Here is a 26,541-nt window from a genome sequence, read left to right as displayed (position 1 = left end):
CCTCTGATCCACTAATTTTGTCACTTGGTCAAAGAATGCAATAAGATTTGTCTGGCATGATCTATTTTTGACAAACCCATGTTGGCTTTTAGTAATAACTTTGTTTGCCTCTAGGTGTTCATTGATTCGTTGTTTGATTATCTTTTCCAGGATCTTCCCAGGTATTGAAGTCAGGCTGATAGGTCTGTAATTTCCTGGATCCATTTTTTTCCTTTTTTGAGGATGGGAACTACATCAGCTCTTTTCCAGTCCTCTGGTAGTTCCCCTGTGTTCCATTTATTTATTTATTTAAAAATATTTGTCATTGCTTTGTTGGTCACTGAATAATAGCTGAAAACAACTGTATCATCCAAATTAACGTCAGTCTTTGAAGAATCTGGGAATGAATTTTTCAGATATAATCAATTTTATGATAATTCAGCAGAATTCAGATAAGAAAAGAATTATGTTAACATGAAAATTGTTCATTAACTTTTAGAATGATGGATTTCAATTAGATAAATATCCTTATTCAAATTTCTGACCAATAAAATTTATTGCAGTTATGATACAGCTTTTATGTACTGTAAGTAAAGAGAGAAACCTATTTTAGGATAAGTTATGATTCAGGATGTGCTGGCAGAAGTCAAAATGTTGGATGGGAATAATGTTTATGTTTTATATCCCCTTTTCTGCAGTCAAAGAATGATAATAAATAAAATATTGAAGTTTTACCAAGCATTCATTGTTGCAAAAATTATCAATATAGTTTACAAAAGAAGTTGGAGAAAGATAGGACACTAATAGTGAAAGCGATGGCAATTTCTTTGCTCATGGGAATCCAGGTCGTAACCTCTTCAATTATAGTTTAAAATTACATTCAGATATTACCCTTATATTACATATTTTCTTTTCATTGAGATAAATTAAATTACTCAATGCCTTTTTCAAAGATTCTTTCACCTCTTGATTTCTCAAAGTGTAAACAAGAGGATTGACCATGGGAGTTAATATGGTGTAGGGGATTGAGAAAATATTTTTAACATCCCTGAGTGTGCCACTGTCTGGTAAAATATAGACAATCATCAAAGTTCCATAGAAAATGGTGACCACAATGAGATGAGAGGAACATGTGGCAAATGCTTTTTGTCTTCCAGTTGTGGATGGAATTCTAAGAATGACAGTAATAATATAAATATAGGATGCAATTGTTAGAATGAATGGGGGCAGAATATCAATTGATCCAATTATAAGAGCTAAAAGTCTGACATGTCTTGTGTCTGTGTGAGAAAGTTGGAGCACTGGACTGAAGTCACAGAAGAAATGATCAATTTCATTGGGCCCACAAAATGATAGTTGTGCTACCAGGCATATGATTATCACTAAAATTAATGCTGCACACAACCATGATGATGCTATGCAAATGAAAATGACCCTATTATTCATAATCATGATGTCACGCCATCTGTCGTTGTCCCGATGAAATAAATGCAGGAACAAAGTGCAAGTCAAGTATTCTAATCCCTAACATACAAAGTCAGCACTGGAAGTGGTTTGCTCCCAGTGCTTCATATACAAGTGCCACACCCAGCTGTCTTCAAAAGTCTGTTTGTCTGGCCCTGGCCCTCCCCCTGCTGAACCCCACCCCTCTACCCTGCTTCCTGGCCATTCAAGATGGAGCCTTCTGCTGACGCACTGTTTTCAGGTTCCTCCGGTAATGGTGAGTATGTTTGTGCTTTGTAGCATTCTGCATTGGGCATCCCTTTGAGGTGGGCAGGAAAAAGTTCAATATATGTATATCTTAATAGGAATGCTTGTTGCTGATAATAGTTAATAGATAATATTAAGCTTGGCTGTGAAATGTAACCTAAATCATATAACCTGTGTTTCATAATTATAGAGATGTGTTCGTGCTATGTAGAAACCATTTTACAAGAAGTGTCAGTGTCAACTAAAAGTCACAGATGTTGTAAGATAGCACCCATGCAGAAAGGTGTGGTAAGACAACCGTTTGTGTGAACTTCTCCTTTTTACTTATGTAGCTGCAAGATATAAACTTCTCTGTTTTAGTGTGTCAAAGGTAGATAAGAGCCACCCTAAGGCTAAGGCGTGGGTGGTTAATGCTATAAGAATTACTCCCTGAGAGTAGCTCAGGGTTCAGAATTTGTCATGCGAATGCTCTGAACCATTGTGCACAAATAAAAACCTGTTTTCTCCAGCCCTTTGTGGTCTTGTCTTCTGATGTAAGTATTGTGGTTTTCCACTACATTTGTCTGGCGACCGCAGCAGGATGACAAGGAGTCTTGGGGCTCTCTGGAGGACCCACCCCGGTGCAGAAGCCTGCAGTGAGGGGGGAACATCCCAGGCACCATCGGACCTTTTCTTCCGAGGGACTTCCCTGTGTCACAGGGCTCTGACATCAGCGGTCGGCCATTCCAAGAACCACTGGTGAAGGGTGAGGAGACCAGGCATCTCTCCAGCTGGCTTCAGGACAGAGGATTTGCCTGCAGGCAAGTATTGAGGGAAATAGGGAATCCCTCCCTGTAAGCAGGTATGGAGGAGAGGACTGATCACCCTCTCTTTAGGATAAGGTGGGAAGATTGTTGTGTTTGTTTGTTGTGAGTGAATGGCATTTGAATTTCCCATCGGTGACCGTTGAGTTTCCGGCTCCCTGGGTCTAGCGCGTATAAGTGAAACCCTCAGTGTTATCCTGAGTGGAAGGACCCCTTACCTTTCTCTCATCCCTTTTCCTCATTTGTCTTGTCTGATGCCCTGGGAGGCTCATGGGGGGTGGTGAAAGTATACCCCTTACTCCATTGGGATGCATGCTAAGCATTTTAAGTCTGCTTATGAGACACAGGATTATGGTATTAAGTGGACCAGGCATAAGTTGAGGAATTTCTGTGAGATAGATTGGCCCAGCTTTAACGTAGGCTGGCCAAGCACAGGGACACTAGATCCATACATTACACAAAAGGTACATCAGCTAGTGTTCAATCCCACATTAGGGCACCCAGACCAGGCACCCTATATTGATGTGTGGCTTGGCTTGTTGCAAAGACCTCCCCCATGGATCCAAAAGTGTAACAAAGAGCAGTGTAGACTTCTAGTATCATGCACTTTGCCATTCCCAATGGGCTAAAAAGCCCATTCCAGTTCTACCAAGTAGCCCAGAAGAACTGCCACATCCACCACCGTACATCCCTCCACATGGATTGAGGGGAACCCCAGGGTCATCATCAGCATTGGGATCCATGTGGCGCCTGGACATGCTGTCCCCAATGCTAAAAGGTCTCCATCTTGAGGAAAGGAAAGGTCAGAGACGAATACCAGCCCAAGTAGAAGTTCAGGATCAAGGAGCTCAAGCAGGACCATCGTCCCAAGCAGCAGAAGGGAGCTCTGGGACTGAGGAGAAGGAAGAGCAAATGGAGGGAAGGGAGGAAGAGGAGCCAGTAGCTGAAAGGACTAGGGCAAGGACAGAGCTAGTCTCTCTGAATGCTCCCCTCAGGCAAGTGGATCAATTGGTTGTTAATAAAGACGATCCTACAGACACAGCAACTGCTCCTCTATTCCAACATGTGCCTTTCACCACTTCAGATCTTCTCAACTGGAAGTTTCATTACGGGCCGTTTAGTGAAAAGCCAAATGAAGTTGCAGACTTGATAAAGACCATTGTAGACACCCACAACCCCAATTGGATGGATATGCAACAGCTTATGGGAACATTGTTCAATCCGGAGGAAAGGGAAAAGATCAGAATAGAAGTGGCAAAAATTGTGAAGCCCAATTTGCCTTCACTTTACACTCTTGAAGACTATGTCGAGGCTAAGTTCCCTTCTAAAGATCCTAAATGGAATCCATATCGTGACCTCCAAGAATTGCAGGCTTATCAGCAATTAGCAGTACAGGAAGTCCTTGCAGCAGGGAAACCAGCTGTCAATATGTCTAAACCATCCTTGGTGGTGCAGGAAGCCACAGAGAGTCCAGAAGCATTTTATGCTTGGCTGCTTGAAGCCTACCAAATGTACACCCCTATTGATCCAACAGAACCTGACAATGCTAGAATGCTTGCCATGGCTTTTATCTCACAAAGCGCCCCTGATATTTGGAGAAAGCTGCAAAGATTGGAAGGCGCCCTAGGGAAGCCCATGAGTGAGCTGATGGAAGTAGCCCGGAAGACTTTTGTGAATAGGGAAAAGGAGGAGGAAAAGAAAAGAGATCAGAAAATGCAAAGGAAGGCTGAGCTGCTTGCAGTTGCTATGATGGGGGTGCCAAGGGGAAGTGGAAGAGGCAGAGGGAGGGGAATGGTGTTAGGATGAAACCAGTGTGCCATATGTAAAAGGGAAGGACACTGGAAGGGTGAATGTCCAGAAAGAGAGAGGGAGGAGGAACAAGGAGAGGGAAGAGGAAGATTTGCAAGGTTTGCCAGAAGCTTCAGAGGTAATCCAAGAAGAGGCCAGGGATGGAGAGGAAGAAGAGAAGGATTTTCAAGGACCCCCCTCATAGACCTGGCAGAAACAGAGGAATGGGACTGAGGCCGACCAGGTTCAGCCTGCCTCCCAGAACCTGTGGTCAGTTTAACAGTAGGAGGCAAATCTATTCCCTTCCTTGTGGATACTGGAGCCACCTGATCAGTCCTAACCCAACCCCTAGGCCAAGCCTCCCCTCACTCTATTAATATACAAGGAGCAACAGGAAAAATATTACAGCGACCTTTTTTGGAGCCCCTAAGTTGCACAATAGGGGGAAGAACGATAACCCACCAGTTCATATACATGCCCGACTGTCCAATCCCATTGCTAGGGAGGGACCTGCTTTGTAAATTAAGGGTTCAGGTCTCCTTTGAAGAGGATGGCACAATGGCCATAAATTATGGAAAAGTAACCATGGAAGTTCCCTGTGAAGAGGAATGGAGAATGGTGATGCTGGCACAAGCAGTAGAAGAAAATACCAAGTGGAAAGAGTTCAATGTGCCACTCCTGTGGGCAGAAGACAACCCCCCTGGTTTTGCAAAACATCATCCTCCAATTATAGTGGAAGAAATACCAACTAAAGTACCTATCAGAATTAGACAATGTTCGTATCCCACGGTGGTAGCACAAGCTATCCAGGAGGTAATAAACCTCTATCTAGCTCATCACATTTTAGTCCCTATAGAATCAAAATGGAACACCCCAATTCTGCCAACACCTAAGGGGGAAGGGAAGTTTAGGCCAGCCCAGGATTTGCGGGTTGTGAATCAGGCTACAGTTATTATCCACCCGGTGGTCCCAAATCCTTATGTCATTTTAGGGCTAATCCCCCCCATGGCTAAGTGGTTCTCAGTAATTGACCTAAAGGATGCCTTTTTCACAACACCAATATGCTTGGACAAGGCTACCTCAAGGTTTTAAGAACTCCCCCACTCTCTTTGGAGCTGCATTAGGAAAGGACTTACAAGACTTAGACATCCCCCACCCAGACGTGGTGCTGCAATATGTTGATGACCTATTAGTCACTGGTCAGACAGAAGAGGACTGCTGGCAGAATACTTATGCATTGCTTCAGCTCCTACAAGACCGAGGCTACAAGGCATCCCGTAAAAAAGCCCAATTGGTAGTCACGAGAGTTAGATATCTGGGATATGACATAGAGGAGGGAAAGAGAACACTTGGACATGAAAGAAAAGGAGCCATCGGTCAGCTGCCTGTCCCGAAAAACAGGAAAGAGTTAAGAGGTTTTCTAGGGGCTGCTGGCTTTTGCAGAATATGGATCCCCAACTTTAGCCTGATAGCAAAACCCCTGTATGAAGCAACCAAGGGAGGTGATAAAGAACCATTGCAATGGGAGAAGCAGGAAGATAAGAGCTTTACAGCTCTCAAAGAAGCTTTAATGTGTGCTCCGAGTCTAGGGTTACCGAATTTGGAAAAATTTGGAAAAACCCTTTCAATCAATGTTTTGTATCTACAAACAATCTACAATTGTTTGTAGATACAAAACAAAATGTGGCTGTAGGAGTTCTCACTCAGAAACTGGGGGCCTGGCATCGCCTGGTTGCTTACCTGTCTAAACAGCTTGATAATGTAGCCAGAGGGTGGCTGGCTTGCCTCAAAGCAATTGCAGGAGCAGCGTTACTAACACAGGAAGCCAACAAATTGACTTTGGGCAGAAGTTAGATATCTACACACCCCATGCTCTTAAAGCTGTTTTAGAAGCAAAGGGGCACTTGTGGCTGACCAACCCACGCATGTTAAAATATCAAGCCTTAATAACCCATAACCCAGCAGTCACATTAATTCAATCTAACTCACTGAATCCAGCCACGCTGCTGCCTGAACCAGACTTGGAAACCACACACAGCTGCATACAAGCAATTGAAGCAACTTATGCTAATCGCCCAGACATGAAAGATGTTCCCCTGCTGGATCCAGACTTTACCCTATACACCGATGGAACTAGTTTTATGCAGGAAGGAATTCGAAAGGCAGGATATGCTGTGGTGACTTTGGAGGAAATATGGGAAGCCGAGCCTCTTCCGCCTGGTACGAGTGCTCAACTAGCTGAACTGCATGCATTAACTAGAGCTCTGGAGTTGGCAAAAGGGAAGCGTATTAATATTTACACAGGCTCTAAATATGCATTTCTAACAGTGCAAGTCCATGGAGCCTTGTACAAAGAAAGAGGACTTATCACATCAGGGGGAAGGACATTAAATATGGACCCCAGATATTGCGTCTGCTGAATAGTGTGTGGGAGCCTCAGGAAGTAGCTGTAATGCATTGCAGAGGCCATCAGAAGGGAGCCTCAGAGATTCAAATAGGAAATAATAAAGCAGACAGGGAAGCTCACATTGCTGCTCTAAAGGCACCTACTGAACATACAAATTGTCTAGCTTTATGGACCCCTAAAGAACAAGAGCAGGTGAAACCAAACTACTCTCAGGAAGAATTGGACAAAGCTGAGATGTTGGAAGCAAGGCAGGAAGATGGTTAGTGGATTTTGCCAGACCAGCGAGTCTTTATCCCAGGATATATGGCATGGGATGCAGTGCAACAGGTTCAGAAGCAACTGCACCTGGGAAAGGGGGCACTGGCAAATGCCTTGAAGAGAGAGGTTTATATTGATAAAGTGCACAGTATTGCAGCAAATGTCTGTGCTAGGTGTGAGACCTGTGCTGCCAACAACCCAAGGCACGGACCTCAGCCCAGAGGAAATTATCCCTTTGATTCCTTGATGATTGATTTCACTGACATGCCCTGTTCAGGTCCATATAGAGCAATGTTAGTTATAGTCTGCACATATACTGGATGGCCAGAATGCATCCCAACAAGAACAAAAAAGGCGACTGAGGTTGCAAAGGCCTTGCTTCACATTATTATTCCTGGGTATGGGTTGCCATCTAGAATCTCTTCAGACAATGGCCCTGAATTCATCCATAAAGCCACCCAAAAGATAGCAGCTATGTTAGGGATAACTTGGAAGCCTCACTGTAGTTTCCATGCTCATTCTGGGGGGCGGGTGGAAAGGATGAATAGGACCATTAAGGATAAATTGGCAAAAATATGTCAGGAAACTCAGCTTAAATGGCCAGATGCTTTGAATATGGCTCTGATGGCAGTAAGGTGTGCTCCACAAAGGGGGTTGCTTGTATCTCCCTTTGAATTGCTGTATGGCCGAGTCCCCAACCTGCTCAGACCAGATGTCCAGAACACTGGGCAGGTGGCGGACACTGTCAAGCTCAAACAGCTGCAGGCTCTTAACATTATAGTCCAGCGGTTACAACAATATGTTCTAACCCAAAGACCCCATGTCCTGGTTACGCCAACACATAATATACAGCCTGGACAGGAGGTTTGGGTAAAGGACTGGAAGAGGGAAGTCTTAAACCCAAAGTGGAAAGGGCCATATACTGTTGTTATGTGTTCTCCCCTAGCTGTTAAGGTGGCTGAGATCAAGTCGTGGATCCATTGGTCCAGGGTTAAATTGGCCGCCCCCACCCAGTGGAAAGTACAGGGTGATCCAAAGCAACCTCTTCAACTCACTCTGCATCGTAGGAGAAGGAGCCTCTCCCCTTCTGGTGACACCCCGGAAGCTGCACCCCTGCGAACGGGAGAGGTGAAGCAAACCCCTGCAGGTGTTACTCTGGAAGCTAACACCTATCGCACGGGCAACAAAAGGTCCCTATCTTGGAAACTGCGTTCACATCATTAGTCTTAGAAGTTTTTTTTAATTGGTTATGGATTCCACCCAGAGGATGAGGGAAACTGCCTGTATTAGGAAAGGGCTCATCCCAACAATTTGGGTGGTGGTAATGTTGTTAATCACTGTTATAATTAATTCTCTGTTTCTGTATAGAGGGATCACAGTCAAAGAAAAGGGGGTTGAGGGTGTGCCTGAGGACTGGCTAATTGAACCCGATGATCTGAATATCAGTCAGGCTGTCACCCCATCCCCCACTTTAAAATCTCCAGAACCTGTATCAACCTCTGTGGGACAGGGTCTTTCCACAAGGGAGGGAGATCATAAGGGAGTAAGTGGTGATGAATATCTCTTGGGAGACCCACGCCCTTACCCTTCAAACCACGTCCCTCCTTGTGATGAATGTTTTGTAGACCTTCCTACAGGGAGACACTTTGTTTATTCCATCACACAACCTCCTAACTGTTCTGTTTTTAATCACCTGCCCTGTGAAAATGAGGGGCACCGATATTGGCGTTGTGTTTTTAATTCCACTATCAGGTGCCATAGCCTATGTGTTCCATGGATCCCTCCTGTACAAATCCACATGCCCCACCATATATCCCGCCTATCAGTAAGGGACAATCACCAGGTGAGACCAGGGAAGGAGCCCTGTACTCAATGTCTCAAACACGATGGGGCGGTGCGAAGGAGGATTGGTAGACCTGAAACTTGTCACCAGTTTGATCTGCCTCCCTGTGTTCAGGGCCAGCGACGGGTCACCACTTATAAAAGATGCAATGGTACAGAGGGGGTTCTTTGCTACCGGGAGCACCCACCTCTCTCTATCCATCGCATCCAAAGGGCCCCCGAGGGATCAGATAACTGTCACCAATGCATAACAAAGGCAACTCAAGGTGCAGCCACCATAACTACCTTAGTCTATCACGCCCAAATACCAGTAGGATGTAAACAGACAGGAAAAACTTGTCTGAATAATGGCACAATGTATACCTTGTGCACCTTGGGAGAAAAGGATGTTTGTTATCACCCCCAAACCCCAGAAAAGTTAAATATTACCTTGTATACAGGGTTTGGACAATGGCACAATGGAAGGGTGATTGGCCTATATGCCTATGTTAATCACACCACCGTCCTTAAACAAGGGCAGGAGACGGTGTTTCTGGAATTTGATGCCTGCAATGCCATAGATAAGCCAGGCAAGTATGGGAGAGTGGGATGTGGATCTGAGGCCTGGAAACAGTCCTATAAAAGTAACCATAAGTATTTGTGCACTACGGATACTACCTGGATCACAGCTGCCCATAATTGGCTGCCGTGTGCTGGCTCAGTAAAATCCTCAGGGTGGGAATGTGTGTGTGCTTATACAGGAGGTGGATATAAGGGTTGTTCAGGATTGGGTGATCTCACACGGGTTCTAAACAATAATTGGGTAAAACTGGAAATCAGAAGAACTCACCCATCTTTGAAAGTATATGGATTTGGAATTGAGGGGACTGGTGAAGACCCTAAGACCTACCTCACGGTCCAAGTAGAAAGAATCTATGATGGGCAAATTAGGTCTTTAGGCTGGTCTGTATATGATAATCTGAAGAAACTAGAAGATGACCCCCTCCCTATAAGTACAACAGCTACTAATTTGTTTATTGAAATGGCTGAGGAGGTGGCAAAAACACTCACTGTAAAGAATTGTTTTGTATGTGGTGGTACCAACATGGGGGAGCAATGGCCATGGGAAGCATTAGAGGCCATCCCTGAAATTTATAACAACATGTTTAATGCTGGAAATGTGACAGCTCGAACTCGCTTCTCAGGAGCTGTGTGGACTTTGGCTACTAACCTGGTTGGGAAGAACTGTTTCTTCAGAAATCATACTGTGCCAGTAGGGCATCTGATCTGTTTGGGATATTGGGATCAGGACTATGTAAAATGGGTCTCTCCTGGTCACAGCCCAGAGCTTGCTAAATTTGAGGGAACTCTGCTCCCCTATCTTAAGGGCACTCGAAATGAGTGGATTGCCCCAGAAAATATGTATTGGATTTGTGGTAATTTGGCCTATGAGAGGCTACCCCTAAACTGGGCAGGAGCCTGTGTTTTAGGTTGGATTAAACCATCCTTCTTCCTTTTACCTATCAGGGCCCGACAGCTGCTAGGTGTACCTGTATATGACCCCATAGGGATGCTGAGACGAAGGAGAGATGTGGAAACCGCTTTCTCTAATTTCCCCTGTAAAGAGCTAGCTGAATATGAAAGGACCAATGTCTGGAATTCTGAAAGAATAGTGTGCTCTTATGGACAGGCTACATGGGCTGAGGATGGGTCATATGGCTACAGAACACCTATCTATATGTTAAACAGGATTATCCGATTCCAAGCTGTCTTGGATCTCGCAGGCCAACGTTTGGATAAGGCTCTCAATATATTGTCTGATACTACTGATAAGATTCGAAGAGCAGTATATCAGAATAGGTTGGCCCTAGATTACATCTTGGCAAAGGAAGGAGGTGTTTGCGGAAAGTTCAACCTTTCCAATTGTTGTTTGCAAATTGATGAGACAGGAAAGGTCATTAAGCAGTTGACCACTGAAATGAGGCAACTTACCCATAATGCTGACCAAGAATGGAAAGGTTTTGACTTTACCCGAGTGTTTACATCTTGGTTTCCCAAGCTGCCTGGTTTACAAGCCATCGTGGCCCTCGTGGGAATCATTGCCCTTGGTTGTCTAATACTACCTTGTATTTTACCTATTGTTACTCGCACCATTTCCAAAAGCCTCTCTATGCTCGTCAAGAAAAGAGCCATAGCCCAGGTCATGGCCCTTGTGGAGGAAGGGGAATATGCTACCTTATGTTATCCTCCAAGGTATGAAACTCCTCAATAATCTCATGATTTTAGTGAAGTTTCAAGGGGAGGAAATGAGGTGGGCAGGAAAAAGTTCAATATATCTATATCTTAATAGGAATGCTTGTTGCTGATAATAGTTAATAGATAATATTAAGCTTGGCTGTGAAATGTAACCTAAATCATATAACCTGTGTTTCATAATTATAGAGATGTGTTCGTGCTATGTAGAAACCATTTTACAAGAAGTGTCAGTGTCAACTAAAAGTCACAGATGTTGTAAGATAGCACCCGTGCAGAAAGGTGTGGTAAGACAACCGTTTGTGTGAACTTCTCCTTTTTACTTATGTAGCTTCAAGATATAAACTTCTCTGTTTTAGTGTGTCAAAGGTAGATAAGAGCCACCCTAAGGCTAAGGCGTGGGTGGTTAATGCTATAAGAATTACTCCCTGAGAGTAGCTCAGGGTTCAGAATTTGTCATGCGAATGCTCTGAACCATTGTGCACAAATAAAAACCTGTTTTCTCCAGCCCTTTGTGGTCTTGTCTTCTGATGTAAGTATTGTGGTTTTCCACTACACCTTGGTTCAGCTTCCCAGCTGGTTCACCCCCCCTTCATCCAGCTGCTGCACGGAACGTCCGTTCTGTTGGAAAAGCCTCCTCACCTGGTTTCGGCTTCTTGCTAGCCTGTGCATGTCGCCCAGGCTTTGCAATGGCCCGCCTTCATCTGACGGTCAGCTGAGTGGTGGCCGGCGAGGCTTGGGGTTTCCGGGTGCTGACCGCCCAAGTTCAGAGCTGTCTTGCCGGTTTCCAGCTGGTTGGTGGGGCATCGCAGCTTGGGTTGCTCTGCTGCCAGCTGAAGCAAGGGGCTGTGCAGCGGTGCAGCTGGGTATGGCGGTGGTGGGTTGTCCTTCGAATTCCCCCACCAGTGATTGGCAAGCCCCTTAGGGCTTGACATGTGGCCCCCTCTATGTCTTCACCTGGAAGGTAAGGAGAAATAGGTGAGTCCAGTTTTCCACAGTTTTTACTACTCGGCTTCTCTGGCCATCGATGGTGGAACACCTGTAGGAGCCGAGGAGCATGTACATCCACCACCCAACCCAAGAGGCCTATGAGAGGGGGTACCCCTTCCACCGGATAAGATATTGCAATCTACCGTGGCAGACCCGTGAGTCAATAATTTCCTGTACCTCATATTGTGACCCATTTACTGTCCCAGTGCCTTACAGCCCATTGAGGCCCCGTGAACTGGTTTTAACAGACTGCCATGAAAAACAGGATGTATCTTTCCCAACAATGGAGGCAACCGTAATCATACTGTCACCGGGTTCATCACCTGGGTTATTAGGAAAGGACCTATGTATTTAGGACCAAGTTTCTTGCAGGGTAATCGCAAACGGAGGTACTTTGTGGATAGGTATACCCAGTCGCCCACCCGGAAAGGCCTGTGGTCTGCTCTCTTTTTGTCAAGTGGGGCTTTTACAGCTGCCTTGGCCTGGGTTAGAGCATCCTTTACTCGTCCTCACAATCCCGCCACTTGTGATATCCATGCCTGGGGGGTATTTGGTGTGCCTGCTTCCTGAGACCATTCTGGGATGGGGACAAAATCCACTCCATGTACCACCTGGAAAGGGGTAAAGCCGGTGCTGCTCTGCACCGTATTATTGTATCCCACCTCAGCAAACGGCAAAAGGTCTACCCAGTTCGTTTTCTGGTATGTGACGTAGTTGTGAAGGTAGCATTCTATCATGGCGTTTGCTTGCTCTGAGGCCCCGTTGGTACTGGGGAGGTACATGGAGCTGAGGCCCTGAGATGACCCTACCAGTTGAAGGAATGTACGCCAAAAGTGTGCCGTGAGCTGCACCCTGTAATATGCCTCCTGGAGGTCCAGTTTGGTAAATACTCGACCCTTTCCCAACTGGGCTAGTAAATCCTTCATGAGTGGGAGGGAGTATTGATGTTCAACACAAATGGTGTTAAGGCCTCGGAAGTCAACACACAGACGAAGCGACCCATCTTTCTTTTCCTAGAATAAGACTGGGGCAGTGACTCGGGAATGGGCAGGTTGAATGAACCCTCTTGCCAGGTTCAAATCAATAAACCACTGTAATTCCTCAAGTTCCCTGGGTGCCATGGCGTATATTCAGGGCTTCGGTAGTTTGGCTCCTGGTTCGATTTCAATTGCACAATCCATCCCACAGTGAGTTGGTAGCTGATTGTACTCCTCGCTAAACACTTTGGCCAAGTCACTGTATACTACAGGGAAAGGGGCCTCCCCTCCTCTGTGACCACACACACTGGGACCTGGTTCGTGGGGCTTGGCCCAGGTGGGGCCCAACTCCAAGGCATACTTTACGGTAACCACCCTCCCACCAAAATGGTGGGTTCTCACTTATCCAACCACGCTAGACCAAGGATCACCGCCTCAGTCATAACTGGAGCAACAACAAAACAGAGGACTTCCCAATGACCTCCAAGCTCCAGCTGGACTGGTTCCGTGATATGGGTAGCCGGGGCCCCTCCCAACAGGGACCCGTCCACTTGCTCAAAACGAACAGGTTGGGCCAATCTATGCAACCTGATACCACTTTTCATGGCTACTGCCCTGTTTATCAGGCATCGTGTACAACTGATGTCTATGAGGCATGGCATTCCCTTCATGCGCCGGTCTGTGTACTACAGGCAGGACAAAGGGGGCCACTAGCTCACTCACCATCGGGTCATCCACTGCATCATCCTCACTGTTGTCGTCAGCTAGATGATACCATGCCACAGCTGTGGTGTCCTGGTCTGTTGGCAATACTCATTGAAATGCTGAAGTCATCGGTTGCCTCGCTGCCCTTGATGACTCGGCTCCTTTTTTTCGGTGTTAGAGTGGCTCCTCCAGGTGTCCCAGAACCCCGTGGGGTAGGGGCTGGGCATTCGGCCACCCGGTGGCCTGGCTGATTGCACTGGAAACAGCGGAAAGAGGGGCCACTGGACAGACCGGAAACCCCAGGATAGCTGACCAGCTGACTCTGACCACCCTCTGAACAAGAAGCTCTGAGGGTCTGGCTATTTCCTCAGGTTTCACAGGCTCAAATTTTACCCTATGTCTTCTAAGACTTAGCCCCGACCAGCCCCATAGATTCTCCTTTAAAGCTGGAATCCAAAGTAGAGTGAATATGAGCGACTTTGTCCATCAGATGTGTAGCATATTCCTCACAGGGACCCTTAGATAAACTTTGATATTACTCTCTCCATGAAGAAAGTCTTTCAAAACAGGGTGCATTAAGAGTGGAGAAATAGTTATGTTTTGCCATCTAACAACTGTAAGACAGGCCCTGATAGTAATTGTAGCTTATGCCCACTCATTTTTTGCTTTTAGTCTCCTGCCAGCAGTGCTCTAGGTCAGAGCTTTTCAACCTGTGCTTCACATACCATTGGTGGTAATTTGACGTTTGGTAGGTGGTACGCATACGATGGGTTGAAAAGTATTGTAAAAAAGTGTATGAGGTGAAGTGGTGGCAGAGCCACACAGGCCTGTGGGAGAGTCAGATGGAGCTGTGATGTTGCCAGGACTCTGCTGAGAGCCCAGGAGAGAGAGGAGAGGATATAAAAAGAAAAGGGAGAAAGAGGAGAGGATATAAAAGCAGGAGGAGGGGAGGAGAGAAGAGAGGATATAAAATGAGGAGGGGGGAGAGGAGAGGATATAAAAGCAGGAGGAGGGGAGGAGAGAAGAGAGGATATAAAATGAGGAGGGGGGAGAGGAGAGGATATAAAAGCAGGAGGAGGGGAGGAGAGAAGAGAGGATATAAAATGAGGAGGGGGAGAGAGGAGAGGATATAAAAGGAGTAAAACTGATACTTTTTTCCTTTTTTATTGTTTGTAACATTTTATTATATTATATTACAGAATAAAATACAAAAACATAATAGTAGGACACAGTGAGGAGGAAACAGGCAAAGAAAAGTGAGAGGAAGAAGAGAAAAAGAAAAGAAAGGCATTGGCTTCTGACTGCAGTAGAATGAAGCATTAACATCAAACCTCAACTTTTTACTTTTTCATAATAGTATAAACTTTTTGTTAGTTGCAAAGTCGTGTCCGACCCATCACGACCCCATGGACAACTTTCCTCCAGGTCTTCCTATCCTCTACCATCTTCTGGAATCCATATAAGCTCACGCCTACTGCTTCAGTGACTCCATCCAGCCACCTCTTTCTCTGTTGTCTCCTTCTTCTATTGCCCTCAATCTTTCCCAGCATTAGGCTCTTTTCCAGTGAATCCTTCCTTTTCATTAGTTGAGTTTCAACTTGACAATCTGGCCTTCTAAAAAGCAGTCAGGGTTGATCTCCTCTAGGACTCACCGGTTTGATCACCTTGCAGTTCAGGGGACTCACAGGTGTCTTCTCCAGCACCATACTTGAAAGGCCTCAATTCTTTTGCACTCAGCCTTTCTTATGGTCCAACTTTCACAGCCATACATTGCAACTGGGAAAATTATGGCCTTGACTATAAATACTTTTGTTGGCAGGGTGATGTCTCTCCTTTTTAGTATGCTGCCTAAATTTGCCATAGCTTTCCTTCCCAGGAGCAAACATATTTTAATTTCTTGGCTGCAGTCCCCATCTATGGTGATCTTGAAACCTAGGAAGATAAAATCTGTCACTACCTCCATTTCTTCCCCATCTATTTGCCAGAAATTGAAAGGGCCAGATGCCATGATCTTGGTTTTCTTAATGTTGAGTTTCAAGTCAACTTTTGCACTCTCCTTCTTCACCCACATAAAGAGGCTCTTTAGTTCCTCTTCATTTTCTGCCATTAGAGTGGTATCATCTGCACATCTTAGGTTGTTGATATTTCTCCCGGCAATCTTAATTCCTACTTTTGATTCATCTAGCCCTGCCTTTCTCATGATGTGCTCTGCATATAAGTTAAACAGGCAGGGCGACACTATACAGCCTTGCTGGACTCCTTTCCCAACTTTGAACCAACCAGTGGTTCCGTGTCCAGTTCTCACTGTTGCTTCTTGACCCACATATAGGTTTCTCAAGAGACAAATAAGGTGATCTGGTACTCCCATATCTTTAAGAACTTGCCACAATTTGTTGTGATCCACACAATCAAAGGCTTTAGCATATTCAATGAAGCAGAAATAGATGTTTTTCTGGAACTTCTAGCTTTCTCCATGATCCAGCGTATATTGGTAATTTGATCTCTAGTTCCTCTGACTCTTCAAAATCCTTCCTGTACTTCTGGAAATTCTCGATCCACATACTGCTGGAGTCTAGCTTGTAGGATTTTAAGCATAACTTTACTAGCATGTGAAATGAGTGCAATGGTGTGATAGTTTGAACATACTTTGGCAGTGCCTTTCTTTGGAATTGGAATGTAAACTGACCCTTTTCAATCCTGTGACCACTGTTGAGTTTTCCAAATTTGCTGGCAAATTGAGTGTAGCACTTTTACTGCATCGTCTTTTAAGAATTTGAATAGCTCAGCTGGAATACTATCATCTCCACTAGCTTTGTTGTTGGTCAGACTTCCTAATGCCCATCTTACTTCATATTCTAGGATGTCTGGCTCGAGGTCTGTGACCACCCCATCGTCATTATCAGGGATACTAAGCTCATTCTTGTATAGTTCTTCTGTGTAATTTTGCCACCTCTTCTTAATCTCTTCTGCCTCTGTTAGGTTCCTGCCATTTTGGTCCTTTATCATGCCCATCTTTGCATAAAATGTTCCCTTCACATCTCCAATTTTCTTGAAGAGATCTCTGGTTCTCCCTAGTCTATTGTTTTCTTCTATTTCCTTGCACTATTCATTTAAGAGGGCATTCTTATCTCTTCTAGCTATTCTCTGGAATTCTGCATTCAATTGGGTGTATCTTTCTTTTTCTTCCTTGCCTTTTGCTTCCCTTCTTTCCTCAGCTATTTGCAAAGCTTCCTCAGACAACCATTTTGCTTTCTTGCATTTCTTTTTCTTTAGGATGGTTTTAGTTGCTACCTCTTGTACAATGTTGTGAACCTCCATCCATAATTCTTCAGGCACTCTGTCTATCAGATCTAATTCTTAAATCTATTTGTTACCTCTACTGTATATTCATCAGGGATATGATTTAGTTCATACCTGAGTTGCCTAGTGTTTTTCCCTACTTTTTTTCAATTTAAGCCTAACTTTTGCAACAAGAAGCTCATGATCTGAGCCACAGTCAGCTCCTGATCTTACTGACTGTATAGAGCTTCTCCATCTTTGGCTGCAGAGCACATGTTCAATCTGATTTCTGTGTTGATCATCTGGTGATGTCCATGTGTAGAGCATTTCTTGGGTTGTTGTAAAAGAGTGTTTGCTATGACCATTGTATTCTCTTGACAAAATTTTGTCAGCCTGTGCTCTGCTTCATTTTGTACTCCAAGGCCAAACTTGCCAGTTATTTCAGTTTTCTTTTGGCTTCCTACTTTAGCATTCCATTCCCCCATGATGATAAAGACATCATTTTTTGGTGTTGATTCTATAAGGTGCTACAGGGCTTCATAGAACCGTCAATTTCATTCTCTTCAGCACCAGTGGTTGGGGCATATCTTTGGACTACTGTGATATTGAATGGTTTGCCTTGGATTTGCACTGAGATCATTCTGTCATTTTGGAGATTGAATCCCAGCATTGCTTTTTCTACTCATGACTACGAAGGCTACTCTATTTCTTCTGAGGGATTCTTGCCTGCAGTAGTATACCTGATGGTATTCTGAGTTAAATTCACCCATTCCTGTCCATTTTAGTTCACTGATTCCTAAGATGTCAATTTTCAGTCTTGTCATCTCTTGTATGACCATGTCCTGTTTGCTTTGATTCATGGATTTTACATTCCAGGTTCCCATGGAGAAAAGATCTTTACAGCATCGGACTTTCCTTTCACCACCAGATGCATCCACACCTGAGCGTCCTTTCAGCTTTGGTCCAGTCATTTCACTCTTTCTGGCGCTACTAGTATTAGCCCTCTGCTCTTCCCCAGTAGCATATTGGACACCTTCCAACCTGAGAGGCTCATCTTCCAGCATCATATATTTTTGCCTTTTGGTACTGTCCATGGGGTTTTCATAGCAAAGATACTGTAGTGGGTTGCTATTTCCTTCTTCTAAGGTAGAAAGTTTCCAAGAACTTTGTATTCAATAAATACATGACAAAAGATTCCAAAATATACAAATATAAATGATTAAAAATGGAAATTTAAAAGAAAATATATTTAAAATGAGAAATAATAGAAATAAATATTTTTATTTACATTATTAATATTGTCTTTTAATTAGTTGCTTCTGGTTGTTTAGTTCTGGCTTAAAAATTATTACATAACATTTTGGGAAATATATGCAAACCAACAACCCAGCACTAGAGGCCAAAATGGAGAAAACCTCCACAGCCACCATATATTTGCCTTTTGTGCTCAGGTAAGATGGAACAAAGGAGAGCCACACACTGCAGAAAATTAGCATGCAAAATGTAAGACATTTGGCTTCATTGAAACTACTAGGAAGCTTCCTGGAGAAAAAAGCTACTATAAAACTGGCAGCTGCCAGAAAGCCCATGTAGCCCAAGACACAGTAGAACATGGTAGCTGAACCTTCATTGCACTGCAATATCATTTCCTCAATTTCTGAATGGGTGTCAACATCTGGAAAAGGGGGACATGTGAACAGCCATATTGTGCATATGCCTGTTTGAATCAGGGTACAAGACAGAACAATGAAGATGGCTAACCTTTTCCCCACCCATTTCCTCATTCTGGATCCTGGCTTGGTGGCCATGAAAGCCAAAACCACAGTGATGGTTTTAGCCAGTACAGAAGACACAGCCATTGAAAAGATGATGCCAAAACTAATTTGTTGGAGGAGACATATTATATCACCTGGTGCAATGAGTAACTGCAATGAGCAAAGGAAGCAGAGGAGGAGGGAGATGAGTAGAACATAGGTGAGATTTCGATTGTTAGCTTTGACAATAGGAGTATGGTGATATTTCAAAAATGTTGACAGCATCAAAATTGTACAAAAGGAAAAAAAGAGTGCCAAAATAAGTAGACTTATTCCCATTGGTTCTTCATAGGATAAGAAAAATATTCTCTTTGGAATACATGAATCTTGGTCCATGCTTGTATATTGGTCTTCTGGGCATCCAGAACAATCATCCATGTCTGTAAGATTTTTTTTTAAAAAAAATTTAATAATAATCTGTTATTCCTCTATTATAATTCCATTATTCTTCTTATCACATGTGATTTTTCAGTGTCTTTCCTTCATCTATAGCTGGCACCAATATTTTCAGTTTGTCTTTGTGCACTGCTATTATTGACTTCCAACTTTTGGGATACTGGTCAATTAATGAAAATTAGGAGGCTAATAATGGGGGGAGATCAGATAAATTCAATTTTAATTATTTGGGATAAAATATAATTAATAGCATATTTTTTTAATTCCAAATATTCTGTTAATATGATTTTCTGATAAGATGACCAAATATAAGTATCCACTTTATCTCTATCTATATCAGCGGTTCTCAACCTGTGGGTCAGGACCCCATCTGGGGTCGAATGACCATTTCACGGGGGTCGCCAAACAACAATAGAGTCTAATTCTGTTGGCTTTCAAAAGCCCTGCTGAGCCCGCCAAAAATCCCATTCTGCAAACGGTGCTGCAAGTTGTCTGCAGCGAAGGTGAGCTGTCTGGAAGTTTCCACCCCTCCCTGCTGAGCAACTACTAAAAATGTAAGTAAAAGAGGGCCGGGGTGGGAGGTGGGAGGCTGGCGGGTGCAGGTAGGGTTGCTGGTGGGTGTGGGGCCCGGCGGGTGCCTTACCTCTCTTGGGCTGGGCCAGCTGGTGGCCCAGCTGGTGGTCAGCCTGTGCCATCTCTGCCGCTTGCCAGCTACACCTCGGTCGGTGCAGGGGGCAGCACCATGCATGCGCAGCACTCCCAGGCAGGGAAAGTCCTCAACTTACGATTGGTTGGTTATGACCAGTTGGGTAGTCCTCGACTTACGATGGGTTGAGGGTCGCGGCATTAAAAAGGTTGAGAACCACTGATCTATATTGTTTCTATTCAAATTCTTATTAGAGTCTACATGCAAAGCTTTAAACTGTGTCTTCCATGCATGAAAAAGAATTTGATTGGACAGATCAACCAAACATTTAAAATGTAAACCTATAGGAAAATGAAAACATTGTGTTGGGAGACAGAATTCAGAGATGATTGATCAATTGTAGATAATATTCTTGTATTACACCATCTCAGGCAGATATGTGTAAAAAAAAAAATCTTGACTTTCCTAGATTTTATTTTTGCTTTTGATTTATAATTTAGAACTTTTTGGAGGAGAAAAACTCTCAGATGCATCTTTTGAGAGGCACAAGTGCATCTTGTGATTGGTACTTCTACATGGAGCAACCCATGAAAAGTGTCTGGAAACTCCAATTGGTTCAAAATGTAACAGCCTGTATGGTTTTGTGCAGGCGGGATGTCTATGTCACCTCTCCTGCAGGAGCTGCATTGGCTGCCAATTTGCTTCTGGGTACAATTTAAGGTACTTATTGTCACCTTTAAAGTCTTTTAAAGCTTGGGATCAGGTTATCTGAAGGACTGTTTCTCTACATCCACCCAACCCACCAGAGCAGGGAAACAAGGAATATTGATCTCCCCTTTCCTAAGGAGGTATGTCTGGTGGGACCCAGAGGAAGGGCCTTCTCCATGATGGCTCCTTCACTTTGGAACACCATCCCCTAGCCCCACTTTGACACTTTCACAAGGTCCTGAAGACCTGGCTTTGCCAAAAGGCCCGAAGAACCCAAAGTGGAATGGAGTCCATCAAGTGGGTTGTTTGACTGATTGTTATTTTTAAAGTTTTATTAATTTTATGGGGTTAAGGGTAAAATGGTGTCAGGGTTGGGATTGGGATCTAGATTAAGGTTGTGATCAGGGTTGGGGATAGGGCTGGGGTTTCCCCAGGTAATATTTTCAATATTTAGCAAACAGTATATTGTCTGGGTACATATATTTAAATAGCAATAATAGATATAATACTAAGTGATAACAATAAATATGGTTAATTATCTTAGACAATATTATTAGTGATTAGTGATTATTAGTTAATCACTCCATGTCATCCTTCTTACTAGTATGTATTCAAAGTTACTTATTACATTCCTTTCTCTCTAAATCATTTTTTTAGTCATTGACAAAAATTATCCCATGTTCTAAAGTAAACTGAATTTTCTTTCTCTTTAATCTCTAAAGTCAATTTATCCATTTCTGGACTCTCTAAAAAATTTAATTAATATTTTTTCAGTTGGTAAGTTTTCATTTTTCCAATATTGGGCAAACACAATTCTTGCTGCTATTAATACATGTAATATTAGATATCCACTCTCCTTCTTGTAATTAGCTCCTATTATTTCTTATAGAAACAATTCTGGTTTAAAGTCTATTTGTTTTTTAGTCATCTTCTCCAACAATGAATGTATTTTGACCCCAAACCTTTTTGCTTTAGGGCATGTCCACCAAATATGGTAATAAGTGTTTACATTTCCAACAATTATTTGGGATATTTTTAAACATTTTCGCTAATCTCACTGATGTCATATGCCATCTGTAGAACATTTTATACAAGTTTTCTTTATATGGCATAGCTTTAGTTAATATGATATTTCTATCCTATAGTTTTTGCCACGCTACTAACTCTATGATACATCCAAAGTTCTTTGCCCATATTATCATTGTTTCTTTTACTTGTTCTTCTTCCATCTTCAGAGTTAGCAGAAACCTATAAAGTTTCTTAATCAACTTATCATCTGTCTTTAACAATACTTGATCAAATTCTGTCAGTTCTTTATAAAATCCTATTGTTTTCGTGTCTTTTTTATATCTCGTTTGGATTTGCTAAATCAATACCTTGTTGTTGTGGATCTTGTCTATGTTTCAGTTTCCCTTCATTATCCAAAATATATGTATAAGTTACAACTTTATCATAATTAATTAATTTAAGTTTGGGCAGGCAAAAGCTTCCATTGTTGAAAGCCATTCAGGTATCTTAATGTAATTTTTTTTTCTTTTATTTTTTCCCATTCTAAAAGAAGTGCATTCCTTATAAAATGGTTTTGAAAATATCTATGCATTTTATTCTTTCTGTACCACAGAAATGCATGCCAACCAATCTGCAGGTCATGCTCCTCCAGGAACAGTAGTCTTTTTTTCCTAAGCATATCCATTCTTTGAGCCATGTTAAGAGAGTTGCTTGGTAATACAACCTCCAGTCTGGGAGTCCAAATTCTCCACTATCTTTAGCTTCTTGTAGCATTTTCAGTTTAGTCTGCACTTTTTTTCCTTGCTAGATAAATTTCAATATTATTGCATTCAGTTCATCAAAAAGAGCTTTTCCCAGTCTTACAGGAATCGTTTGAAATAGGAAGAGTATTTTCGGCAAAATATTCATTTTCACTGTAGCTATTCTCCCCAACATTGACAATTGAAAAATTTTCCACTTTTCCAAATCCAGTTTTATTTGTTTTAACAATCGTATATATATATATCTTCTTTTACTGTTACACATCTTGCTGTTAAGTAGATTTTAACTATTTGAAGATTTTTTTGTAAGTTGTTTTTTCTGTTTTTCTGTTAAATTCTTTGTCAACACTTTAGTCTTTTCTCTATTTATTCTCAGACCTGCCACTTCTCCATTTTTTTTCTATTTTTTCCAGCAGTTCAGTGCTTGTTTCAAGTAGCTCTTCCAATATAAAAATCAGATCATCTGCAAATGCTTGTAATTTATATTTTTCATCTTTTATCCTGAGTCTTTTAATTTCTATTTTGTCTAATATTTCTATTCAATACTTCCAGTGTTAATATAGACAGCAGTGGGGGTAATGGACATCCCTGTCTTGTTCCCTTTTTAATTTTAAAATTTTTTGTATAATCTCCATTTACAATTATTCTAGCGGTCTGTTTATCATAAATTGTTTGGATTGCATTAATAATTTTTCCAAAATCCATTTCTACAAGCTGCTGAAATATAAATTGCCAGTTTACATTATCAAACACTTTTTGTGCATCAAGAAATATTAATGCCATCTGTTTCCCTGGATAAGTTTCATAATACTCTAGCACGTCAAGAATTATTCCTTTTTATTACAAGCTTGATTAATTTTCCAATTTTACAAAGCTCCAAATGTTAAGGAAGCAACATGATGATTGGGTAGTCCATAATCAAATAACAAGCTCTTTCATGCATATGTCAGGTTACATCATCAAAATTTCCTCTCTATTTCCCTTAGTTATTGTATCAGATTCAAATTAATACATTGCTAGTTATAACTCAGTCAGTTAAGACATTTATCAATATATTTTGTCTTATGTGCCTTCGTATCCTGTTTTGAATTTAAACTTAATTTCAGTTACAGTATTCCAATTAACTTAATATCCATAGTCTTTAGATTTTGGGTGACCCAAAGTTCCCTTAGTTCATTACAAAATAATTGTCATATCTAAAATACATTTATTATTTACTCAGATAGCTTCTTACTTTATTTCACAAACATATTCTATTTTTCATCCTAATACCTCATCCCTTACTAATAAGATAACCTTTATCATCTCAATCCATGTTCTATATTATAATCCATAACTATTATTCTAGTAACTATTTTTCTATTTCCCTTATGAATCTAGATCCTAAATATTAAATCATTTAGTATCTTTTAAGTTCTCCTTAGGCCATTAGGTGAGATTTTAAAGATATTTTAAACTCCTCCATTATAGGTCACATTAAAAAAAAAACATTTTTAAGTCTAACACTAGCTTTCTTTTGGTGCCAAACAGGCTTCCATAGCAATGCCTCTAACTCCTTAGGTGGATCTCCTTTCATCCCTACACAAGTCATGTGGGTCAAGGGAGACCATCCAATTATCAATTTTCCAAAGAAGCTGGCCCCTTCATAGTCATTAGATTGTTGATCCAATAATTCAGGTCTCCATATTTGGCTTAGTACATCTGTCATCAGTTCAGTCTGGTCTTCTTCTTCTTCCAGTTTCAGCTGGTTTAAGTAGAAAGTCATGTTCAGTGTTATAGTTGTTGTTTGGTTATCTGGGTTCTCAATATGTTGTACATGTAAATCTTCAGCACCTTCCATCTTAGTGTTGGTTTCTTCAGTTTCTGATGCTGTTAGAGTTGCAGGTTTTTTGGTTAAGATCAAGATCTGGGTATCAGGATTCTCAGTAGGTTGTAGCTGGTATATATTAATTCCTTCCTCTTCTGTTGCCTTTTGGGTTGTAAGTTAATCAGTTGGAGTCTGGGTTGCATTTTGTAGCTTTGAAGTGGTGCCTTTATTTTTCAGTCTGGAATTCATTAGCTCAGTAGCCTCAAGGATTTTTCAAGTATCAATTTAGAGTTAAGTTGTGGGTAGTATTCCTCCATTTCTATGGTGTTTACAGATAGTCCTTTAGTGGAGGCTATTTTTGATAAAAGTCAATAGTGTCCACCTCCACTATAGACAGTTGTTTTCACCACCCAGCTGTTTCAAGTTCTTATCTTTTTTGATAGTGCCAAGGCCAAATCTTAGTCTCACAAGTTTCCCAGTCAAAAAGAAATTCACTAGCTGTACCAAATTTTACCACAAGATGTCCTCAATGACATGTAAAGTATTTCTCAAACTCAGGTTAGGCTTTTATCCAGTTTGAAAAAATAACATTTTTTTCCCCAGCTTGACAAGTAAGTAAAGTAATAAGTCCCTATAAGAATAGGAACCTTTTAGGGACACAAATATCCAAAAAATTGCAAATCCAATTATTTAATCATTTAGATTAGTTGTTCTATTTTTTTTCCATAACTTTATGTTCCCAGAGTATGCAGAAGCCGCCAAGTTAGAAAGGGGGAAAAAATTTCCAAAGGCTTTTACATGAAGGTGCAAGAAAGGTAAGGTAAGATCTCACCCAATTCCTCCACATTGCTGTTGTGCTTGGTAGTGCTTTTGGCTTTTGGCTAGTACAGCTTAGTGATTGGCCATGTTTTCTTCGTCGGTCCAAAGGAGCTGCCTCGGATTAAATGGAAGAACTGCTTCCCTTCTGTAATCTATTGAGTGTCCTCCTTACTGGTGGTCATCCCTCCAGGGAGACTTTTGACCCTTTCCAGCATCTTCCAATAAAGGGAAACCAGACGGCAGAAAGCTCACTCTTCCTGAGCGTCTGCTGGCACCACAATCCGGAACCGAATCATTCTTAAGTTATTTTTTATCTGTCTTTTAGGCAAAAAGCCATTTTGGTCTATATGTATAAATTCTGTCAGAAATGTCTTAGTTCTTTCTGCCATTATCGAGGCAAAATTTTTATAGTCTACATTCAATAATGATATTGGTCTATATTTTTTTATTTGTGTCAGATCAGTATCTTCCTTAGGTATTAGAGTAATTTTTGGTAAATCTGCTTTTTTTAAGTACTGGTTCAGGATCGCCTCTTTCCAGAAAGGCTGATTGTTGTCACCAGGGGGATGAGGAGGTTATTGTTTTTATTATTGTATATTGGGTTTTTATTTTTTGTAAGCCTTCCAGAGTCACTAAGAGTGAAAGGGCAACATCTAAATTTTCTAAATAAAATAAATAAGTAAATAATTTTTGCAGAAGGAAAGGTGAAAGACTGATTTATCTTTAAACTACTGAAAAGAAATGTATCTCAAGTCTTTCCAGTCCCTTAAAGCAAATATTGTGAAAGGTAAATTGATGTGCTTTGTTTTATCAATTGAATTGATATGGCTGGTGTGACATAATTAGAAGGCTGAGGTACCCAATTCATGTAATACAAGTCAAGGAAATTAAACTTTTAGTCCCCTTAATAACCCTTTCTCCTACCTTTTCAAGAGGTAGTGGAGTAGGCAACTTCTGCTGACAAATACAGGTAGTTCTTGACTTACAACCATTCATACATACAACCACTCATACAATCTTGACCAAAGTTACAATGGCCCTGAAAAAGGGACAGATGACCATTTTTCATGCTTACGATTGTAGCAGCATCCCCATGGACATATGATCAAAATTTGGATGCTTGGCAATTGGTTCATATTTATGAGTCTTGCAATTTTCCAGAGTCATGTGATCACTTTTTGCAACCTTCTGACAAGCAAAGTCAATGGGCAAGCCAGATTCACTTACTAACTGAACAACTGCAAAATTAATTTAACAATTATGGCAACAAAGATTATAATATGTGGCAAAATTCACTTAACTGTTTCACTTAGCAACATAAATGTTGGACTCAATTGTGGTCGTAGGTTGAGGACTACCCATAAAATAATATAGCCCAATTTCCATACATGTGTTGGTGGATCTGTTTGGTATATCCTGCAGAGTCACAAGATCTTATTTCATAATGTTTCTTACCAATCAGGTTTGACATTTTCTCTTTAGGACATGGAAGACAATCATAGCAACAAAATTGTTTTTCCTCCTGCTTTCTCCTGAAATTACCAGGGAGGCAGCTCTTAGTACACAAAGAAATAGGTAGTGTCTGGCCCAGAAATAAGAAAAAAATAAATCT

The 26,541-nt window shown here is 41.8% G+C and overlaps 1 pseudogene; it reads left to right on the top strand.

The window, feature by feature from the left end:
* Nucleotides 1-3,233: 3,233 nt before the first annotated feature.
* On the top strand, nt 3,234-6,951 carry LOC120298074 (annotated as a pseudogene).
* The last annotated feature ends 19,590 nt before the right edge of the window (nt 6,952-26,541 follow it).

This window comes from Crotalus tigris, unplaced genomic scaffold, assembly GCF_016545835.1.
Source record: "Crotalus tigris isolate CLP2741 ecotype Arizona unplaced genomic scaffold, ASM1654583v1 scf7180000023738.1706062, whole genome shotgun sequence".
NCBI lineage: Eukaryota > Metazoa > Chordata > Lepidosauria > Squamata > Viperidae > Crotalus > Crotalus tigris.
Note: the sequence above shows the minus strand (reverse complement) of the source record. Positions and strands in the feature narration are given on the sequence as shown.